An 8,905-nucleotide genomic window follows, 5' to 3' on the forward strand; every position below is an offset into this window, starting at 1 on the left:
GGGGGATGTCTATTGACTCAGTCGTCGAGCCTAACGTGCATTTGCAAACCCTGACTATTTTAGACTTTATTACCGGTGAAGCAAGAGCCAGAGGTGGCTCTTGGCTATTAGAGAAAATCTACATAGTATGCTGTTCGTACTCCTTCGCATTTACATTCTAGGGTCTTCTCGATACACAGTACTCCTGCTAGCAAACTTTGGTCGTCTGAACGAGAGAGAGACATTCAATGTCCCGGAGAACACCACCTTCCGTCTAAAAAGGAACCTCACCTCATAGTTTTTCCTGAAACATATCCTTGCCGTTATACAGATCTTTTCCTTGTTTGAAAAAGCTTGTAAGAATACCACTATGACCGTGATCTCCAACCGCCTGAATCTTTGGGTATGATTGCCGGTGCTCAGCAATTTTACGAATGTAACACCTGCACAAGCTGCTCTTTGCATACTGCTTAGTTTCCGGACATTCTATTGTTTATCTAGTGCTGGCAATCAAACTAACGCACCGTAGGTTAGTAGAACTTGGTCTCTAATATGACATCAAAGTATTTAGCCTTCCGAGGCTAAACGTGCGAGTCCTTCCATTAAGGGAAGGTAGCTTGAAATGTGCTATCTTCGTTTTTTCGGCAAACAGCATCACATCGGGGGCTTTTCTTCTCACCTGATACCGCCACCCCTACATCATAGCATATGTTACTACCTACACTCCACGTTTTTTGAGATCCAGCAGAATGTCATCAAGTGCCACCACCATAGCAAGTATGGCAGAACTCCCCTTTGAAGAGTGTCTCTACTTGCGTAACGGGACAGTGTTGCTGAACCAGTGGTTTATATTCTATTTCTAAGCATTTGCTCGAGCCACTTGCATATGGGGTCATATGTTCCAACCTTTACCAGAGATTGAGCAATTACTATGTCGAGGAAGCCAACCGGCGTGTCCTACTTGTAATGGATTGATTTTTCTATGGTGCCCAGAACTACAAGAAAAGCTGCTTCTGTTGACCTGGCTTTGAAGATAAACCGTAAATTTATAAAAAAAGGAAATCATCTCCAAAGACAATGTCTCCTGGGCCATTGCCAACTTTAAGCCATACGAGACCTCACAGCCAGATGGGGTCGCATCCATTCAACTGCAGCAATCATTGGACTGTAGTGCAACATCTCAGCATGCTATAATAGAAGGACTTCTCACGTTCCCACGACAGTCGGGTCTACGTAACCGGAACGACCCAGATTTATATCTGGCCAAGGACTGTCACTCCAGCAACACTCCCCAAAAAGTCTTTGGGGAATATGTATGCTGCTACAACAACAACAACAAGAAGGACTTCTCACTCTCAACCACGTATCGAATAGGCGCGAGTTAAAAGTCGGGGAATATGTCGCACATCAAGCCTAAGGACTTCAGAACTGTAAGTTTTTCGATTCACAAATTAAATACAATGGAGCGGCTTGCAGAGTTGCATATCAGGGAGGCAGTTGAGGCCAAGCTGTCACAAAACCAACACGCTGCCACCAAGGGTATGCCCACAGAAACAGCGATTCATGAGATCATGGCACATTTAAAATAACAATTATCCTTCAAAGGATATGGTTGTGTAGCAATTTTAGACATCTTTCACGCCTTCAACAACTTCTTGCTCTCATCGGAAATGACAGGGCTGACGGATCAACATACCAAATGTTGGGAGTCAGGGTAGTTCAGGCTGATTTGGCTTGACTTTCGACAAGCAGATTTATTCATAATGTGGAGTCCTATCTCTTTTTCTAGCAAACCAACTGCTTAGACATGCAGAAGAAGGATGGCAGCAATGCTCTTGCATATGTTGTCGATCTTGCAACAGTCGTAAGTGTAAAATTCCCGTTAACACTATGCGATGTTATGAATATGAAAGTAAGGAGCGCGGAAAAGTGGATCAGCGAAAACGGTCGAGGAGTAAACCGAAGCAAAACGGAGCTTATTTTACTCTTGCATGATGAAATGCACAAAAAGTACAAAAGGCGGCCATACTATGCTCTGTGCACTAGAGCCATGGAAATGATACATGCTAAATAGATATACTGCCCATAAATTTTTTGGGAAAGTAAATTGCAGCAGGCGCAACAAAAAGACTGCATACTTACATAGTTGGAAAGCGAGTCACTGGTTTAAGAGGTTTTAAAGTAAAAAGCCCTTGCAGCCACTTGATTCTATTCAGTTCTATACTGATATAACCGCATTTTCGATAACTTATTTAACATAGTGCCATTCGCTCCAACTCCTATAAAATCAGGCAAACTATTCTTATACTTCTCACATGCTAAAATTCGATCTTGTTAAAATTAAAAGCTGAAAGCATCGCAAATCATGTCAAACTTGTGGCCAAGTTCGAAAACACGTCAATAAGACAAACAGTTTGTAAAGAAGACGGGGAAACAGATGGCCACCATTTGTCCACAGCTAAAGTTAAAGAAAGGGCAGACGCACTTGGAAGGAAAAAGTGTCCTAGATGGAACTAGAATGATAATGATACAGTATTATAAGTGTTTTCGACATCGTCAAAGTTCTGACAAGGCGATGTCTTATTGAAAAAACATCATAATTTATCAGGAGCCGCAAAAGGAGCGGAAAGCAGCGTAAGATGATGAAATAAATAAAATTAACCTTTATGTCATTTGATTTCGATGTAACTAAATAAATCCGAGAATAAAAATAATCAGGGTTTCCTAAAACGCACTGACTGGTTTGAGCTTAGGAGAAAATAAGACAGTTGAGACCTACTTTGTCTATAAGAAAGCAATGGAGAGATCCAGATTCTCGTTTGGGGAGCTCGGTATAAACGTTCTATAGCGACGGCTTCAAGACTGAAAATGGTACTGTAGAGGATGGCAGCTTGACAGTAACTTTAGATGTTTGCTGCTGCAGGTATAATGGCAGCGGTCTCCCAGTCGGAAGTCTTTCCAATTCTGGATAATAGCAGACTGGATAATTACCGAAAAGTGGCGTGGACATAAAATAAAAGTCTGCAGGGGCAGCCAATTTCCCTTAAAGGCCTTGTAAACCGCCCGCATCTTTTTACAAATAGTTCAGAAATGTAAATAAGTTTTGGCCGAACTCCTGAACTGGCTTTTAGGACCAAGCCCAACGGGTACAGCCTGGCACATCAATGATTTAATTAATAAAGTACTGACGCCTGCAAAATAAACAAATGTTTCTTGAAAAGGCCTGACAGGATGGTAGCAGATTGAGAAGAAGTGGGCTGCGAACTCTGATAGCACTAATTACGGCGCACAATTATTGGGGAGGTCATGTGGCCCCCATAGACATCATCGCCGATGTGCTGTTTCCATCTTGTTTGGAAATTGAGTATAGAGTTCAGAAAATGGTCTCTTTCTTCTTCTAAGATTTATAAAAGAGTCTGGTAAGTTTGCCTAAGTCCAATGAATTTCCATTCTACTATGGGGAATATATACTGAGAGCTTGGAAAAATCGTTTTCGGGTTTTCCGACCATCCACAATTCCATTCCATTCAATTCCAAGTCAGGTTTCAAATAAGATCTGCGCCTAAACAGGATTCACATACTATGTGTGAAATGTATCCTGGCAACCTTCACAACCAACACATTCTGGACTTAAGAGTTAAGTCAGTTAAGGCCCACAAATTTTCACTAAGTAATCTGTAAATTGACTAAACCCTTTCAATGAGAATCGCTTTACGGGCTTTATTCACAAGTTGGTATACTTGCATTTGTCGAATTACGCCAAAGCATTGAATGTCAACCGGCAATTTCAGCCTTGTGGTCATAACTGCATCCAAGTACACATAAGTGTTACACATACATTGGTAAGTCTGTAGACAAATCTTTTGATACCGCTTTTTGATAATCGAATCCTATAAGTGGTCGCAAAACCAATACTTATATGTTCATACAAACTAATCTTTAAACGCTCAAAAGGAGCTCAGTGCTTCTGTGTTAATAGTTCCCGAGAGGCATAAACGCATAAAGGAATGAAGGAAATCGAACATACCTACAAATTTATACAAACAGATGTATCTACACAAGGGTGGGCCAAAATAAGTTAAGTCGGAATTTTAATGCTCTATATCGAAAAGAATATACCCCTATTTTTTATTTTGAAATAAAAAAAATATTTACAGGTCGCTCAAAGCGCTCAAAGTTTTCCCTGTATTTTATATGAGAAAAAAAAAACTTTTCGTAGAAATGGTATGGAATTCTTGAAAATCAATATTTTTCGATCGGAAATCTCTGGTTCTCTTCAAAAGACTTCCAATAACAATACCCAAATGTGTATATAAACATTTTCACATGCATTTTTGGACCACCCTAATCTACGCTGACCATTTCCAATATGCTGAAATGTAAACCTAAGTGAACGATACTTGGTGTAGAATTGAGGTTGGCTGTCACACAACTTCGCTTTTAGGGCTTAAGTCAACCCAATAAGTGGATTGCATTTAAGTTACCGAAAACGGACAAGGTGTACTCGCTTGATTCTGACAATATGTAGGGTATTATGATGATGCTGCTCAAATATGTGTCCGTTAAGTGAATTTGTAAGGAGTGCAGTTGCGTAAAGCGAGCTGCTTAAAAGGGGATTTTGGAAGTTAGTTTGTAATTGATATGGGAACGTATGTATATATGTATGTAAGTATATTAACTTAAGGACTGCATCGAATAAAACTGTCCTTTACAGGAATGACGATATTTATATTTTGAACCAGTTGTAAGGCTTTCAAAAGCTAAAGCATTTCAGTTTTAGAATAAACATCCAATTTACATGAAGCCCTAACCGCCCAAATAAGGTAGGCGACATTTTTTTCAAAATTTTGCTTTTGATGCAGAAAAGCATCTAGATGCTCTAGGAATATTTCTGCATAAAAAATATATATATATATATTTGAAAAAAATGTCTCTTATATTATTTTGGTTTTCATGAAAGGTTTTAATAGGACTGGGAGTTCTATCCAAATTTTTTTCTTTTCCGAACCTTAGAATATTCGATACATACATATCTGATTTAAAAGAGCCGAACATCAGCAAAGTTAGGTTAGTTTATAATGGCTGACCTTACGTGGCCTCACAGCCGACCCATGAGACAGTGCTTCCACGCAATGTTAAAGAGCATCGCCGTTCCTTTAGCGAATATTAGTAGACACTTTGGTCCTTTGTCGATTGCTGAATGCAGGCCCTGCAGCTGTGCATTGTCGAGTAAAGTGAAATCAGTAAGATTCTTGTCGTATGAGCTACACATAATATTTGTAAGTTTGCAACCATGATTCCTTATCCAAAGCCTATCTGCTTGGCGGTATATGAGAAGATCTTGTGATCTTTTGATTTCCGGAAAAGGAATTGGTATATTCGTGAGTAGTGAGACGTCTAAGAGGACACCCTCCTAAGCTAGCTTGTCTGCTCACTGATTACTTTTCGCACACTTATGTCGTGGGACCCAATATATGTAGACGGTTTTAGCCGCTGCTAGCCTTTTTATAGTCTCCTTACAGTCCGTAACGGTGATCGAATTGGTATTATATGAAATTAGAGCCTTGATGGCCGCCTGACTATCTATGTAAAAGTTTATCCGCTCGCTTGTCAGAGTAATATCATGTAGTAACTCTGTCATTTTCTTTATTGCAAAAACCTCGGCTTAATTGATATTGCAATAATCCGATAGCTTAAAGGACCTACTCCTACGTCCATTTTAGAGCTGTCTATGTAGATGTGCGTTGCGTTCCCTTTCAACTACACACCCTTACGCCAACCGTCAACCACTTTGTAGCCTCCAGAGACCCTTCGAAAGTCAGACGAGGGATCACGTAGTCTATTACAAAATGCGTGCTCGTATGCTAGGCAGACTTTAATGTCTTTTCAATGCCACAGAACAATACTGAGGAGGTACTACAATGTTGAGTTACCTGAGATAAAGAAAATAAGAATCAAGCATGGACTACGTAGGAAGGGAGGCGGGATTTTACGTGTCTATAATGATAGCCGAACTGCACTCAAGACATTGGCACTCCTCTAACTGTTGCCCAACTAGTGCGGTAATGCAATACGCCACTAAATGATTTTACAAAACATAACAAAAAATTTTTTGACCCTGTGTGCCCAGTCACTCCACACAAGTTCAAGCTTTTGCTTGAAATTGCTTATTTTGCTTATTCAGAGTTTCCCCGTCGGACAATGGGTGAATATTTCACTCAGCAATGACTGGGAGGCGTCGAAAGGCTACAGGTGAGCAAAACCCACGTCAATCTCAGGAAGCCTAGCTGGGTATTTACCCTGCAGACAACTTGTAGGACTAGCCAGATCTCGTGGTTTAAACAAATGTATGATATGTATGATACAGGACAATACCATTTGCCATTCATGCCTTAAAGAGGATTATACGGCGGAACCCTTTTTTGCCCTAGATATGGCAGCTATTTAACTGCTAACAATAGCGTTCCCTAAGGTCTATTGCGTTAGTAACTACATTAACTAGGACCACAGTAAATAGCTAATCACATCTTCTACCCTTCTGTATAAACATTCAGCAAGTCAGCACTCCTCATACCCTCACACAAGCCTTCGACCTATACATATAATGACTAGTGAATTCGTCTTAAATGACAGAAATGGGATCATGTAGTCAATCCACTTGGATAAAGTTGACGGTATACTACTGTGCCCGTAGGACCTGCACTCAAACTGCCCTTAGCATTAAGCCTGATGTCAGTTTTTACTCTAAATTCTTGGCGGACTGTTCCGCCGGTCATGCTTCTAATGGATATCCTATATACATACTACACTTTCTATACTTTTAGGAAATGTTTTCTTCTCCATTGCTGTCCACAAAACCAATACCCCATGGAACAGTAACGGCTTGCCTATCGTCGTGAAGATGTATTGAGAAAGAGAAGGCGATAAGGCCCAGGTACAGCCCCGCATATTTTTGCATACATAAAATGCCTTTGAGGCCTTCTTCGCGCTCTACTCCCCTGTGAGGCGCCACGGCAGTTGGCTATCGTGTATTATTCCAAGGTACTTGGGGTTTTACTTAAGCTGGAGAGTCCCAACCTTCCAGCTTAGCCTTAGAGCAGATATGAATGTTGTATTTTCTGTTGCAGAGTACTAAATCTATCTTTTCTGCGTTGATGCAATGTGGTTCGTGATTCTTCGCCACAAACTACTTGAGAAGCAGAAATACAATACTTAAAAGGAAAGGTATGGCGTCATATTTTATGAGCTCCTAAATACTAAGGTATCAAACAATCAGCTAAGGAACATCAGTTCTATAGCCCTGTTCCAGGTACTTCACGATTGGCAGGTTTTACAGGATTTACAGGAAAAGCTGTTTTCGTCATTAATAAACCTAATGGAAGGTGGCGACCGTGAAGGACTTCCTGTAAAAACCTGCTAATATTGAATCACCTGGAACGCAACTTATGTGTCTAAACAAGAAAATGTGCAAATATGTATAATTCGGGCAATACATTCATGCATTTAACTAAATACATACATATGTATATAGCTAGTACATATATCTGTTTCTATTGCAATATTAGGCATAAAGCGACAGAGGGTCTACTACTATTTAATATGCTCCAGTTTAAACTCAATACTCAATTATGCACAAATTATATTTAATATTCTATTACTAGTTTCTTAATCAACAGCCGACATCAGCCATAAATAATGAAAGTAAGTTTTAATTGCAAATTCGGAAAGTTTATGTTCATCGCATATCGCGTTAAATTCCATCAAATAAGCAATGCCAATTAATTTTATACATAACATTCAACAATTGTATTTGTCTGAGTATTCAAATTGCATTTTATATTAGCACAACATTAAGGGGAATTCGATTGGTATAAGGTATTTGTTGTGCGTTAAGGATTAAGGGAGGATATACTCTCTCGAACTCCACTATATAAACTTCAATTTGCTTACGAAAAAGGCAAGTCAGCAACTATAACACTTCACACTACTGTAAGTGACATAGAGAAGCCCCCTGCTCATTTCTGGACATAAAGGGTAGCTTTGACAATGCAGGCTTGAAATCCATGGTAGCGGTTAAAATACTAAAATCGATCGGCAATATGCTAACCCAGAAAACTAGAAAAGCGAACCAAGGGTCGGAAGAACTCAATATCACTGCAGTAAAAGGCTGTCCACAGGGAAGAGTCATATTTTCACTGTTATGGTCTATACCGGTTGATGATCTACTTCAAGATATAACCGGATATATCCATCAGCAATCATGCAAGCACCATTAGGCACTTGATGCGAGACGCCTTAAATACAACTTGCAATTGATCCACAAAACTACTATCATACCTCTCAACAGTAAAAGCTATGCTTTCCAGGTCTAAAAATGAGCAACACTGGGATTTCCTTAAAAAAAGAAGGCAAATATCTAGACATACTCCTGGTTAGAAACCTCACTTGGGAGTCACATCTCAACTCGATTACCGACAAAGCAATGAAATCCTTGTTTCACACTAAATAACTCGTAGGTAAAAAGTCCTGTGTCGATGTTCAGAGCTACAATCAAAACGACTCCAGCAAAAGGGGATGGGTCATGCTTTTTTGCAAGCTTGGCAGATATATTCAGCAGCGTGGAGCTAATGGACTTCCTCAACTTTATTTGGCATACGAAGTCGTTCAGTGGGAAATTACTTTGAACATTTTATGGACATGGAATTCCGGTAGGAGAGATTTCCCTTTCGCTCGGCACTCGCTGAGTGCACTTACAATGGGCAGCTTTGGGTCCGGGTGAAAGTACGGAAACTGTCTGTCCACACTAGACCGTACCAGAAAAAAAGATCGCCGTACACCCCTGAGTGTAAAGAATTTTTGCAAAACAATTTCGAATTTATTTTTTGAGCAAATGTTGGAGTCGTGTTATTAAATTTTTCATCACATC

Source organism: Rhagoletis pomonella, unplaced genomic scaffold (assembly GCF_013731165.1).
Source record: "Rhagoletis pomonella isolate Grant_MI unplaced genomic scaffold, Rhpom_1.0 Rhpom_scaffold_00003, whole genome shotgun sequence".
In the NCBI taxonomy this organism is placed as follows: Eukaryota; Metazoa; Arthropoda; class Insecta; order Diptera; family Tephritidae; genus Rhagoletis; species Rhagoletis pomonella.